We start from the raw sequence: 15,729 nt of genomic DNA, 5'->3' as shown, positions 1-15,729 counted from the left end.
AAAAGTCAACGTTCTTGCTCTTTCAATTGTTCTCCATATTCAGCATGGTTTACAGCTGAACATGGGGAGGAGAAATGATAGAGGTGAAGACCAGCATGGTAATATATATGGACTTTGCTTGAGGGTGTGGATTCCAGAGTTCATGTGTTGGGCATATTCCAGCCCAATGGGAAACTGGACATATGTTCTTCTACAGAGACCCTTTATTTCTGTAACTCAAGGTATTATATGGTAGAATATGGATACATGATTTTCCAGCTCAACTCAATGACATCCAAAATGGCAGATAAAGTTGCACATCATGGCTCAACAGCTCGACAAGTCATATAGGAATGTTAAATTTATTATTGATGTAATTGTTCTTGGCAGCATATGAACATCCACATATTCATTATGAAGGATGAATATAAACAAACAACTCAAGCATGTCGGGACAAAATTAAAAAGGTGAAGGCACAAAACGTGATTAAACTAGCTAAAGATAAAAAGGGTAACAAGAAAACATTTTACAAATACATTAGAAGCAAGAAGAATGCCAAGGTCAGGGTAGGCCCATTACTCAATGAGGGGAGAAAGACAACAACCGAAAATGTGGAAATGACAGAAGTGCTAAATTACTTTTTTGTTTCAGTTTCAACCAAAAATGTTATTAGCGACTGGACTTCTAAAATAATGAAAAGTTACTCAGACAAGTTAGATGTCTTCAAATCACCTGGGCCTGATAAAATACATCCTAGAATACTCAAGGAGCTGACCAAGTAGATCTCCCAGCCATCTTCAAAAGATCATGGAAGACATGCGAGATTCCAGAGGACTGGAAGAGGGCAATGTCATTCTATAAAAAGGGGAATAAAGACCTGGGGAATTACAGACCAGTCAGACTTAACCTCACTAATTGGAAAGATAATGGGACAAATAATCAAACAATCAGTTGCAAACCTAGAAGATAATAAGGTGATAAGTAAGAGTCAACATGGATTAGTCAAGAACAAATCCTGCCAAACCAATTTAATATCATTCTTTGACAAGGTGTAACAAGCCTTGTGGATAAGAGGAAAGTGATAGATGTGGTATATCTTGACTTTAGAAAGGCTTTTGATATTGTCTCGCATGATCTTCTCATAAAGAAACTAGGGAAATACAATTTAGATGGAATTACTATAAGGTGGCACATAACTGGTTGGAAAACTACTTCGACCTTTTCATGTTCTCTGTATGTATAAATATCTCCTGTCTGTGTGTTCCATTCTATGATATAAATTTGTTAGTCTTTAAGGTGCCACAAGTACTCCTGTTTTTTTTTTTGTTCCCAGAGAGTAGTTATCAGTGGTTCACAGTCAAGCTGGAAGGGCATATTGAGTGCCGTCCTGCAGGGATTAGTCCTGGTTCTGGTTCTGTTCAATATCTTCATCAACATTTTAGATAATGGCATAGAGAGTACACTTACAAAGTTTGTGGACAATACTAAGCTGAGAGGGATTGCAAGTGCTTTGAAGGATAGGATTAAAATTCAAAATGCTCTGGAAAAACTGGAGAAAAGGTCTGAACTAAACAGGATGAAATTAAATAAGAAAAAATGCAAAGTACTCTATGTAAGAAGGAACAATCAATTGCACATGTACAAAATGGGAAATGACTGCCTAGGAAGGAGTACTGAAGAAAGGGATCTGGGAGTCATAGTGTGTTGTGTCATAAATATAGGTCCACAGTGTAACACTGTTGGAAACAAAGTGAACATAATTCTGGGTTGTATTAGCAGAAGTGTTATAAGCAATACACAAGAGGTAATTTTTCCACTCTACTTAGCACTGATAAGGCCTTAGCTGGAGTACTGAGTCCAGTTCTGGGTGCCACTTTCAGGAAAGTCCAGAGGAGAGTGAAAATGATTAAAGATCTAGAAAACATGAACTATGAGGAAAGATTGAAAAAAATTGGGTTTGTTTAGTCTGCAGAAGAGAAGACTGAGAGGGGATATAACAGTTTTAAAGTACATAAAAGGATGTTACAAGGAAGAGGGGAATAAATGTCCTCTGTGGTCAGGAGAAGAAGCAATGGGTTTAAATTACATCAAGGGAGGTTTAGGTTAGCTATTAGGAAAAATCTCCTATCTGTCAGGGTAGTTAAGCACTGGAACACATCGCCTAGGGAGATTATGGAATTTCCATTCATTGGATGTTTTTAAGAACAGGTTAGACAAACACCTGTCAGGAATGGTCTAGTTATTACATAGTCTTGCCTTGAGTGAAGGGGATTGGACTAAGTGACCCATTGAGGTCCCTTCCAATCCTATGCTACACTTCTATGATATACTTTTAGTTCACTCTAGGAATACACTTATTAAGGTGTAAAGTATATGTTATATCAGCAGCACCCACTGAAGTTTATTGGGAAGACTCAGGAATGGCTTGGGGCCATTGTCCCTCCGCACCACACACACACATACTGACCAGCTGAGCTGACCCATGTAGCCCTGCACATGAACCTATCAGAGCGTGGTGTTGCTGTTTTACTCCCTCTGGATTCCAGGAGGAATAGTACCTACTTGCCTGATGTGAAGTTACTGAAGGAGTGATGCACCTCCTCACTTCCCCCTATTTCAGGATATTTCTTAAAGCAGGGGTAATCAACGTGCTTACCTCTGGCACGCAGCTCGCCAGGGTAAGCACGTTGGCAAGCTGGGCCAGTTTGTTTACCTGCCGCATTCAGCAGACTAGCTGCGGTTCACCGCTCCAGGCCAATGGGGGTGGTGGGAAGCTGCAACCAGCACATCCCTCGCCTGCGCCGCTTCCCGCCGCCCCCCTTGGCCTGGGACGGTGAACCGCGGGCAGTGGGAGCCGCAGTCCACCGAATCTGCCAACGCGGCAGGTAAACAAACTGGCCCGGCCCGCCAGGGTGTTTACCCTGGCGAGCTGCGTGCCAGAGGTTGCTGACTCCTGTTTTAAAGGCATAATTTACCTAGTATTTAAAAAAAAGGCAACTTTACAAAAAACAACATATATACAGAATTCAACAACAATTAAAAGTAAATTAAAAAAATATTAAGCACCAAAGAAGAGCCAGAACACTGGGCTGGACTATATAAATAGATCTTTTTTTTCTCTGTGGTCTCACAAACATTCTCTAATATGGTGATTTTTACCATATTTCTTAATTATATGTACATATTCTTTGGGGACTTTGTAGTGGAATACTACTGCAGCATAAAGTCACTTACTCCCATATTGTGCTGTTAGTAAGACTTTATTTTGCCATTTAAATCTATGATTAAATATTCATTCTAATGGTCTCGATCACAATAAATGTATGTGGATTCCACATTGATTACTGTCCAAAATACACTGTAATTTAAGAGTAATTAATAGGCATTTCTAATAAGATTTTCTCCTAAGGACCACTGAGTGACAAGCAATATGGATAAATATTTGTTTCTATATGATTAAAAATGTGTCATTTTCAGAGAGTTATGTGTGAGAGAAATAATACAGCAGTAATTCGCTCTTGTGAGCTGATCAAACGAGACTTCAGGATAAAATGTTTCCATTCCTATAGGTAATTGTTTCCAATTAATTGAAATTACTAACGGCTTTGTTATTTTTTTTCCATAAATGTAATAAAAATAATGTTTGCTTCATCAACCAGAGGATATATAATTAATTCCGTATTGTGGACCAAATTCGTTCCTGGTTTAACTCCTCTGAAACCAAAAAGTACTGCACCAGGAATGAACTTGGCTCAAAGTGGTTATTATTCATTCTGTTGGTGGATGAACAGACAATACAAGATAAATGCAAACTGACTCATACCACAAACCTGAAGTTTTTATATTTATAATTTGCCAGTACGTCTCAACAAGTTACACATGACCTCTGGTATAAGATGGGGTATAATCTTGTTGTCACACATTTCCTTTGCTTTTACTAGCACTCTAGAGACAGAAATTGTTTTTCACAGAATTCATTTTGTCTTCTGCATTTTCATGAATTCATCATTTAATGGAGTTTGGAAAGAATGTAGAGCCTGGGGGAAAACAGATACAATTTATTAAAGCTTCACTTAAACATATATTTACATAGGGTGTTTTCCACAGTGCAGAAAGAAAGGGTGTTACATAGTTATTTAACACTAGTATGTTTGATGCTTTCAGTTAAAAGCTTGGATTCAACAAATTTCATTAAAAAAAATCTTATATAAAGTGGAATAACAGAGATGATTTTTTTCAGAGCACAGGGACTATTTCCCCATATATGTAGTAAGTGATGGTCTACTTGTAGGAATAATGTTCAAATACTTTCTATTTTTTAACTTATCTATAAATAAATTTATTCTTTCAAGATGAAGAGCTTGCCTGGACTTTGTTCTGTAAAAAAAGAAAAGGCACACAAATCCCTAAACAAATGTAGCCCAGATTTTGCTGATGCTTATGCAAGTGATAAACTTTAAGCATCTGAGCAGTCCCACTGACTTCACTATGCATAGTGTGTAGAGTTAGGTGTTGTATCTACGAATTACTAGGCTCAGAGCCACCAGGCTGATTTGTTGGAATTTTGTAAACAACCTGGGGGTAACAATTTGCCTACCTTCCCATATTACTAAATAGCATGGACACCCGGTATGGAAAAAATTGAGAGACACTAGATTAGGGAAAAAGCAAACTAAAATTATCTCAGAATAGCCTCTGTTGGTCACAGAATTCATTTTCCATTGAGGAAGATTATTATAGTGTTCTACTATATTGGACACAAATATGGACTGGCTTATTTTCAAAAAGAGTAACTTTCCTGATTGGTTCTACTGAAAGGATTGTGCACATGGGCTGAGGTTCAAATAAACCTGGCTGACATGCTGAGTACCTGGAAAAATTTTATGCTTTTGGGTATGAATCATGTTAATTTTGGTGGTTTTGCTCAAGTCTTGACCTGCAACTACGCAAAACACTAGACTTCAACTGTATATTACTTCATGTTTATAAGTTCATTTGAACACAAAGTCAGAGAAAAGTAGAGAGGGCAGGCCTACAAAGACTTGATATGAGCCAACTGTGAAGTGAAACTCCAAGATTTTTCCAGCTCTGCTCTTCTTTCATATATAGTCCTCTTTTTCCCTTTTCTCATCTTTATCTTTATACTAGTTGTTAAATTTATTTTACTTTCCCTAATTACAATAATATTTAAGAAAACATAGATTTTTCTTTTCAAATCTGTTGATATGTATTAACATTTAGAACATGAAAACATTTTGAGGTTCCTACTATAAGCCTTTTGTAAACATATGAATTGTAATTAGTGTCTTATGTATAAGGGGGGGGACCATTTGTAGAATAAATTTCTCTTTAAATCACAAAAGTTGTAGAACAAATTTGCCAAATATTTAGACAGCTCCACTTGTTATAATCAACTGAAAGCATTAATAGGTAAATGACGTACCTGCTGTTTAATCCATAGCTCTCAAAGCAATTTACTATGAATGATGAGTTTCATTAGCCCTGTTTTACAGATGGGGAAAACTCAGAAGCAAAGAGATTAAGTAATTTGTTATACCTGAGGGATAATGGCAAAGCCAAGCCTATAACACGGGTCTCCTGATTTTGGCTCTGGTTCTTAATCATGAATGTGTAGTTACTGGCACCATGCACAGTGCGCATAAAGTGTTGTTATATCAGAATGGCAGCATTTCACAACTACTTTGCACTGGTGTAAACGACTGCACAAGGTGCAGGGCAATGGAAATTAGGCCCTCTGATTTTCATGCTCTGTACAGGAGACCATGAAATTTCCCATGAAATACTTTAAATAGAATATTATTGCAGCAAAGATTGAGTGGAGATAGAAGTATTGTTTTTCACTAGGCTATTAGGAGCAAGGCACACTCAAAATTACACTAGTTAAATTGGAGGGAAGGGGGAAGCTATTGAAGAGAGAGGAAAATCATCAGTTAAAATAGTTTCCCAAGGTACAGAAGGAGGTATTTTTTCATTTTGCTTTTCTCACCATTAGCAAAATATGTGTGAGCATGCCACTTTTGTGCATACAAACTGATTTTTTTATTTTGTGATGTTCAAACAATTTTGGGATTTTATTTTATTTTTACATGTTATACTATATAATCATTCTCCAAAGCGATCTGGAGATTAAAAGTAGAAAATGCTTGCCAAAGTTTTTATTTATGAAAAGCACACGGTAGAAAACATTTAGTGCCCTTAACCTTTCAATATTTGCCCCAGAATTCATTCACCAACAATGTTATATAGGGAATTCTGAGTGCGAGCATGAAAATTAACACATCAAGCATCTTGCTTTGCTCAGAATTCTTATATTCAGTACCTCCAAAATGACAAATTTGTTAAATTGTTTTAGAGTATACCCAAGCTATGTTTGCAACACCTCTCATTTCCCAAAATTAAAATATATTGCAATGGAATTATTACAATAAGTTTTGGGCATAGGGCACAATTTTGGAAAAATATATACTGCATAAGGCATTGGATTCAACAGAACCTGATATTCAGATAATTCCCTGAGCTTGGAACTGTCATATCCTACAAGGCGATCACCTTCCCTAAGCCGTCTTTTGGTTTACTGACTTAAACTGTTAGTCTCCCTAGTAAAAGTAATGGGCCTAATTCTGCTCTCAGCTAGTCCAGTGAGCTTAATCTCCTATATATTTAATTTTTATTTTTTTACCATAGCAAATCACTGAACACACTTTCATTGTATCTACAACCAAATTGGTGAGGCTCTGAAACATAAAAGATGGCACAAATAATATCTTGGACTCAATATGGTGCTTTTGCTGTACTTTTAATAATACCAAGGATATTCTAATGTAAACATTGTATTTCAGGTATGCTCAGTGCAATAGTGGGATTTTGTTCAGTTGGTTCATATTGACAGACTTGCTAAACAATAATGAACTGTTATAAAAATCACAATACGTTGCTCAGGGTGTATCAGAAAATAAGGAGGAATCCTTTTAGTGCAGGATTGAACCTATAAGTTATGGAACTAATTTCCCTGGAGCTCTCAAAGGACTCCATGGAACATTAATGTTAATTGGGCTGTGACTTTTTGTGGGAAAAGGAAGGTTGCTGTCATAGTGCAAGGCAGTACATTTTCATAGGAAAGTTATCCAAGAAAACCTGTTTGGCTGCAGCAAACTTGAAATGGAGTATCTTACACAGAGAGCTAAACATTTCCTTATATGTTGTTGCACATGATTAAGGAGAAATGGTACACGTCCTCTGTAGTTTCAAATTCTTTCCAAACTCAAATTCAGAATTACTCTTCTTGTCTTTAAAACTATCTACGGACCCTTCCCAGGCCTCCTCATGGCTCTATTCTACATCATTCTTGTCATCTCTCCATCTCAACTTTGGGAAAATAGAGGGGCTAGGTGGTGGATGGGTTTTGGTGATATTCAGTTGTATCATCAGTTTCCACTGGAAGGTATGTTATACTTCCAGAAGATGATTTACTTATGCCAGAAATAAGTCTAGGCTTGCCAGCATCGGTGTTGACATGGCCCAGTGTTTTATTGAAACTTATATAAAAGCCTCAGACATGCCTTCTGTGCCAACATGGAAAATATTCCACATACCAGGTGTCAGTACACTTTTGGCATGTAGACAACACCTACCTTTGGTGGTCTCTCAGTGACAGCAGCCTCACCAAATTATTTCCCTTCCCACAGAGATTTTCTGCTGCCATAACAAACTCTCTCTCTTGGATACAAATCTTCTCTTTGTTTCATGTCTGTTTTTCATTTTTTTAATATTGCTTGGTGATTGTAGGATATTTACTGCTTTGTTTTTCCTCCCTCACTCCAATAATGAGACCCAACTACTCCTCTGCCTCCCTACAGCATCTTTAACTATTCCTTATTCTTATCTGCTGGTTACCAATAGTGACCACTAATATGAAATATCCGTGAATATTTATTAAAGGCTCTGTAACCATAGGCCTCATCTGTCACACCTCACTTCAGTTCTCTAACTTGTTTAAAATAGCTATAATTGGATAAAACAAGAATGTTACTGTGTGAAAGACAAATATGTCTTTTGACTATAAATACTACAAATTTAAAAAAACAAAAAACAAAACAAAACCCAAACTGTCCACTAATGTGATTATTACAAGCATGTATACAGAGGACTCAGGAAATGAAAAAAACAACGCATCTGCCATAGTAACATTTACAGAATATGGGTGAGTTAATATGAAATTTTGCATTTTAGTTAACTGAATTTGTATGTATATACAACCAGGACAAAATAATGTTGCCATGAGAACAATAGTTTTTCCATTTACTGATTTTTATGCATGTTAATTTATAATCTTACCATTGTATTACCATGGTCTTTATTGTTATTGCCTTTTTTATTTTTAAAAAAGCAGAAAGAAAACCATATTTACTATGTTTATGTTCTGATACTTATTTTTTATGTCACTAATTTACAGCATCTCTATACTTTAGCTTGGTTAGGGCTGTAAGTTCCATGCCATCTGAATTTAAGATAATACTAACCAGGCATTATAATGTTAGTTTATTTCAGTTTTTCATTGATTTCTAAAACAATGTAGAAAGTGATCTGGCAAGACAGACAAACAGCGGCAATTAACAAGATGAAGGATGGTCTTGTGTGTGGCATTTGGGACTAGAAATTGGGACTATGTTTTTATTGTCCGCTCTGGCATAGACATTTTGTGATTCCTTGAACAAGTCACGTAGAATTAATTTCAAAAGCTTGACAAATACCAATATAATAACTTATTTTAGGGTGCAAACATTCAGGGTGGCCATTGAGATCTTTGCTGAAAACTAGACATGTACAAATGCATGATGGATTGTGTGTATGTGAGAGATGGGATTTACAGACTTGACACTAACCCAGAGCAAAGCAGAAGGCAGTATTGGGCCAGGGAGGCCCCCACCCCTCAGCAGTTGTAGGGCATGCTCCAGGGGGGAGGACCAGTTTAACACCTCTTCCTCACCTCAGTTTTTTGGTGGGGTTGTGAACGTAGGAGCGTCCCCAAAGAGAGGAGCCACAGAAACTTAGGATGGACCAATAAGTGGTCCAGACACTGCAACGTCCCTTCAGTGGAGTGAGAAGACCTAGGTCTCCCTCCCCTTCTCCCCCTTCCCTTTGAAGTGACAGAACCCCAAACATAGAAGGAGAGATACACAGGAGGGTGTGGCCCATTATATATGGCTTGGGAGGGCCCACTGCAGAACAAGGAGATTGACGAGAACTGTGAAGACACTGTTTGACCACTAAACCCGCTGGCAATTGGACTGATCTGCTTACAGTGTGACTTTACAAATAACCTTTTTTTAGAATCTTTAGTCTTCTATTAGCCACTAGAACCATCTAGAATAATTCTAAAGAAGCAGCAGCTAAAGCATATTGGCGTGCACAGTACTTGTCTACTTACATTGTCTCTAATAGCTCATCAATTTAGTGTTTAGATTATTGATCCCATGGATGGTTTGGGGCCATGTTTCAATTTATCACTGAAACTATCATTCTACGTGAGTGATTAAACACTTAAAATGAAAAAATATTGTGGTTTTATTTAATCTGTCAGGTATCTCCAGTTAAATCAATACAGTTAGCATTATTTGACAAGGAGGGGGGACAGAGGGCAGAAATCACAAGAGTTGCATGAAGAACGTGCCCCTTCTTTGACCAGCTCTACAATAGAGTTATATCAGGATGAACTGCTTTTAGTATAAACTATTTACTTAGTCAGTAATCACCTTCTAAACTGTAGGGAGTATAAAGATCCCTGCACTTTAGAAAGCCTATAAATAGATGGTGTTCTTTATTTAACGCGTTCAGGTCATCATACAATAGATAAAAATCAGTTATGGTATAACAAGATGAAACACCACTGCTTTCATTTACTAATATATCCAATTTTGACTTACTGTCTTGTTATGCTGGGTTTAGGCATTTGTATTATTTCAAATATACCCATGAAGTCTAAATAACCACCCTGACTTTTCAAAGATAATGTACAGTTTGGCTGTAGATCTAAACTGTGATCTTACTATTTTCTCATACAAAATATGTCAATTTCATGTTAGAGATTCCATTCATACTATGCCGTAAATAATGTACTTGTGGCTTCATTAAATACAAGGAAAACAAACTGTGTCTTGGAGATTATTCAAATTAGAGAGCTTATTAGGAGAGGAGTGCAACCTGCAGGGCATCTAAACTTTCATCCTACTTGATGAGCCTGTAGGGATACCCACCCTGCCTGCCTGCCTGCCAGGTTAACCAGGTCCAGAAAACTCCTAAGCCAGTTAGGAAAAATTCACATTGGGAAGTTTAAATTACATCTCAGCTAGCTAAGAACAACATAGACTTCTGATGTCTTATGTTTTACACACATAGTGTGCAAACTGTTATGAGCTGAGAAAGATATGTTACACTGGGTAGAGACTGAGAAACATTACCACCACTATAGAATTGGAAGGAATATATGTGATGTTTGGATACAGAGAAGGCAGGGTGTTGTGGATTTAATATTCCCCTTTTTGTCTAAGGTTAGAAGCCAAGTGATTTAGGCAATAGTACCCATGTAGGCTGTAGAGCGCTTGAGGGGTGGGATTTCCAAAACTATTTAAGGAGTTAGAAGCATAGATTCCCATTAGAAGTTAATATAAAGGCACTATGTAAAAGGAAACATCATTTTACAAGGGGGATATATTACTTTTACTACCTTGTGCATCACTTGAAGGCATCTGGGCTGGTATCTGCTACGAATAGCGCAAAGAGATCATACTTAATATTCAACATTGGGGAACAGAGTAGATTGTGTACTCAAGGGGTGTTTTACTATTGACTTCAGTGGGGCCGCAATTTTATCTTAATATATTTCTCAGTGATGACCTATCAGGTCAACAATATGGTGATGATGGGCTCCATCCAGCCATTTGAAGGATGGTTGCTGTAATCGTGATCTGGAGTTTGTGCTTATGAAATATGATTGAATCTATAGGCCTCAAAAGAATGTGAAGTTCAGTCCAGGGGTGAGAGGGGGAGGAGAGGAAGGAAAACTCTGGAGGTACAACAATTCATTATCCACTCTGTGTTACATAGTTAAAGTTTTAATAAAATTCAAATTTGAATAAAATAAACAAAATATTTCATTGCAGAACACACTGTCCTAAATTTTCTACAGTGACTGTACATTGCCTATTTTGTACAGTGACCAGAGTGGAGTCACTCTAAGTCAGCAAACAAGAGCAGAATCAGGGCCATAATATAACATTTAACTAGATGATTTTATATATTAATTGATTTAAACAAATTTACTAAATTAAATACATATTTAAGGACTAGTCTACACTTACCTGCTGGGTCGACGCGGTGAGTTCGACTTCTCGGAGTTCGAACTATCGCGTCCAATCTAGATGCGATAGTTCGAACTCCCCGCGCGCTCCGGTCGACTCCGGTACTCCACCACTGCAAACGGCGGTGGCGGAGTCGACCTTGGAGCCACGGACTTCGATCCCGCGGCGTCTGGACGGGTAAGTAGTTCGAACTAGGGTACTTCGAGTTCAGCTACGCTATTCACGTAGCTGAACTTGCATACCCTAGTTCGACCCCCGCCCTTAGTGTAGACCTGCCCTAAGAAACTTAATTTCAAGAGTTAGCAATATATGTAGTGAAAGAATGGAAACAAGGGCCAGGATAGCATAAACTCTAGCAATATAGTGTAATATAGGTTTACATCTCCCCTCCAACTACTTTCCAATTGTAAAAGAAAAATTCAAAAATTGGTGATCCTGTAAGTGATTTTTCTTGCCAGTATTAACACATTGGGCTTGATTCTGATCTCACTTACACCAGTGTATATCAGGAGGAACTTTAGTGAAGTTGATATAGTTATATGCAGGTAAAACTAGTGTTGGTGAGATAAGGATCAGGCCATATCAGAAAGATTAAGGCACAAAATGAGTTACAAATATCAAGTGACATCAGTAAAGAGAGGTTCTATAAATACATTCAGAGCAAGAGAAAAAATGAACACCGAAGGCAAATTTAGAGCTTCTACTTCAGTGATGGGCAACCTGCCGCATGCGGCTAATCAGGGTAATCTGATCACAGGCCGCGAGACATTTTGCTGATGTTGACTGTCTGCAGGCATACCCCCCGCAGCTCCCAGTGGCCCTGGTTAGCCGTTCCTGGCCAATGAGAGCTGCAGGAAGCTGCTGGTTGCCCACCACTGCTCTACTTAGTGGGAAAGAAGAGCTTATAACTGATGACATCAAGAAGGCTGAGACGTTTAATGAAGACTGAAGCAAAATATACATTAAAAAGGTTGATGGTGACTGGATACATAACACCATATTAATAACAAGGGAGAAGTGTGATGTTGTTGATTGAATGTGACCATTTATATAATTGATATTGCTATTGTTATACAGTTGAAAAAAATGTTGTAGAATGTATGTCATGTAAGGTGTCAATGGAAAAGTTATGATTTGCTAAGTAGGATTATCCTGTCTATATGCATGTCTCATCTTTATATCTGAAGTTATGAATATTGGCTACATACTGGTATCTTACACATGTGCTATATTGCTGGGTACCACCCCCAAACAGAATTTATATTAGGGTCAGACAGCTATGTATTGATGGCCCATCAAGGACACTTAGCTCTCACAATGGGCCATAGAAGAAACTCATTCCACCCAGATAGCTCCTTCTGCGGATGCCTCACAATCTAAGGGGCCAGTGGCCTCCCCTGTGGATCAGTAAACTATGTAAGGACGTGTGATATGCTTATGTGATCCTGGATGCCATCTTAGGCCAATAACTTTCCACAAACGGGGGTTGTGGGCTTTGTTTGAGACAGTAGAATTCCATGCACATGGCAGAGGATATAAAAAGGCGCCTGAGATCTCCATTTTCCTTCATTTCCTGCTTCATTTCTTTGGATTGGATTTCTAACCAGAAAGCTCTAAACAAGGACTGATGACCACCAATCTGGTTGGGTAATTCCAGGGAGGCTTTTGAAAGATAGTAGTTTATTCCATCACTGGTATGATCCTGATCTATGAACACTGAAAAATCACTTGTGTATATCTATAAGAGCTATTAACCATTTATAATTCTCTTCTTTTCTTTTATTATTAAACTTTTAGTCACTAAAGGATTGGCATAAGAATGATTATTGGGTAAGATATGAGTTATATATTGACCTGATTAAGTGGCTGTTCCCTTGGAATTAGAAGTACTTTATATTTGATTAAACTGGTTTTCAGTAAACACTCATCATAAAGTCTAATGTCTGGATGGTGAGCCAAGGGCTGGAATGCCTAAAGAGACTGGCTTTTTGGATTCTTGTTAACTAGTGTGCTGATATAGAAGTTTACTTTTGTTACTGGCTTGGTATAGTCTAATGATAGAATAACCACAAGTTTGAGGTGAGTCTGCCCTATGTCTCAGCAGTCTGTTATGAATTTGGCATCCTCAGCTGTGACCCACTGAGTCATAGTAACAGGAAGGAACACAAGCCAGAATAGGTAAAGAACAGGTAAAAGAATATTTAGGTGATTAGATGTATTCAAGTGCATGGGCGGTGGGTCAGGTCCCAGAGGACTGGAGAAGGGCAAACATAGTACCTACCTATCTTTAAAAAGGGGAAAAATAGGAGCTAGGGAAATACACACCAGTCAGACTAATTTTGGTATTAATTTTGGAAAGATATTGAAACAAATAATTAAGCAGTAAATTTGTAAGCATGTAGAGGATAAAGAGTTTAATAGGTATGGTGACCAGATGTCCTAATTTTATAGGGACAGTCCTGAAATTTGGGTCTTTGTCTTATATAGGTGCCTATTACCTTCCACTCCCTGTCCTGATTTTCACACTTGCTATCTGGTCACCCTATTAATAGCCAAAATGGAATCATGCCAAACCAATCTAATTTCCTTATTTGACAGAGTTACTGTCCCACTAGATGGGAGAGGGGGAGCTATAGATGTGATATCATGATTTTTGTAAGGCATTTCACACAGTCACACATAACATTTCAATGGGCAAACTAGGGAAATCTGGTCTAGATTAAATTACTATAAAATGGATGCAAAACTGGTTGAAAGATAATTACTCAATTAGTAATTATCAGTGGTTGGCTGTCCAACTGGGCATGATGGGATCCCACAAAAATCTGTTCGGGGTATGGTAATACTGTAGTCAATATTTTCATTAGACTTGGGTAATGGAGCGAAGATAGGAGGGATTGCTAGCACTTTGGACAACAGGATTAGAATTCAAAGTGATCCTGACCAATTGGAAAATTGGTCTGAATTCAACAAGATGAAATTCAATAAAGATAAGGGTAAAGTAGAGGGAAAATCAAATGCACAACTATGAAGTGTGAAATAACTGGTTAGGTGGTAGTACTGCTGAAAAGGAGCTGGGTGTTATAGCTGATCACAAATTCAATGAGTTAACAATATGAGACAGTTGCTGAGAAGGCTAATATGGGATGTTTTAACAGGAGTGTCAAATGTTAGACACAGGAGGTAATTTTCCTGTTATACTCAGCACAGGTCAGGCCTCAGGAGGAATATTGTGTGTGTTTTGGGGTGCCATGCTTTAGGAAAGATGTGAACAAATTTGAGATAATCCAGAAGACAGCAAAACAATGATGGAAAGATTAGAAAACTTGACATAAGGAAATGTTTAAAAAACAAAACTGGGCATGTTTAGTCTTGAGACAAGAAGACTAAGTGGGAACCTGATAACTCTTCAAATATATTAAGGGTTGTTATAAAGAGGACTGTGATTAAGTGTTGTCCATGTCCACTGAAGGTAGGACAAGAAGTAATGGTCTTAATCTGCAGCAAAGGAGATTGAGGTTAGATATTAGGAAAAACTTTCCAACTATAGTTAAGCAGAAGGAGGCTGTGGAATCCTTGTCATTGGAAGATTTAAGAACAGGTTAGACAAATACCTTTCATGGATGATCTAGATATATCTGGTCCCTCCGTGCAGGTGCCCTCTTGAAATCTCTTCCAGACATACATTGCTATGATTCCAGTATCATGAGCTGACAATCCTCAGTCTCGCTTACTTCTAAACATATGTATTTGGCTTTGCTGGTTCAAGTTTAGTCAGTGCTGGAAGTCTGTCAGTGCTAAACCTGTTCAGAATAGGCAGCATTAAAATGGCGCCTTCAGCCTCTCTTTGTTCTGACACCTGAACTCCCCATTCTTCACATCATTTTATTGAATTTTGAAGACTTCATTTAATACAGACTGGACTGGAGAAAGTAAGTACACATGCTTTTTATATATTGCTCTGTATGAAGAATTCCTAGTATCATCATTAATGTTATTAGTATACATTCTAAACTCCAGCACTGGGTGCAGCTTTGTTAAGACAGGCCAATATACTAAAGAAGAAACTGAATGATGGTCTCTTGTCAAAAGATGCAGCAAACCTACAGTGTCTGATTTGGGAATGAAATATTGTAGTAGGCATCATAACTGAAATGGCCCAGCTGTATTACATTATGCCATATTAGAAAAATATCTATGAAAAGTTTTACGCTGTATGATTTAACAGCTGCTGTCCCTAACAAAGGATAAGAATATTAATGGAAAAGAGATGAGCTTAATCTCATACCTTTAGATCACTGAAGTGCAGTGATTTATAGCTTAGCAGGACTAAATGATTTATATTATACACCCAAGTTTACTATCTAGACT

General features: G+C 37.8%; 1 long non-coding RNA gene across 1 annotated transcript in view; it reads right to left on the bottom strand.

Annotated features, from left to right (window-relative positions):
• Nucleotides 1–3,367: 3,367 nt before the first annotated feature.
• Nucleotides 3,368–15,729, bottom strand: part of LOC120405767 — an 88,656-nt gene continuing 76,294 nt past the window's right edge. Inside the window, exon 4 of the long non-coding RNA XR_005598849.1 lies at nucleotides 3,368–4,017. This is a non-coding gene — a long non-coding RNA (uncharacterized LOC120405767). The remainder of the gene's footprint in view (nucleotides 4,018–15,729) is intronic.

The sequence above is a fragment of the Mauremys reevesii genome, linkage group 5 (genome assembly GCF_016161935.1).
Source record: "Mauremys reevesii isolate NIE-2019 linkage group 5, ASM1616193v1, whole genome shotgun sequence".
NCBI classification, from domain to species: domain Eukaryota; kingdom Metazoa; phylum Chordata; order Testudines; family Geoemydidae; genus Mauremys; species Mauremys reevesii.
Note: the sequence above shows the minus strand (reverse complement) of the source record. Positions and strands in the feature narration are given on the sequence as shown.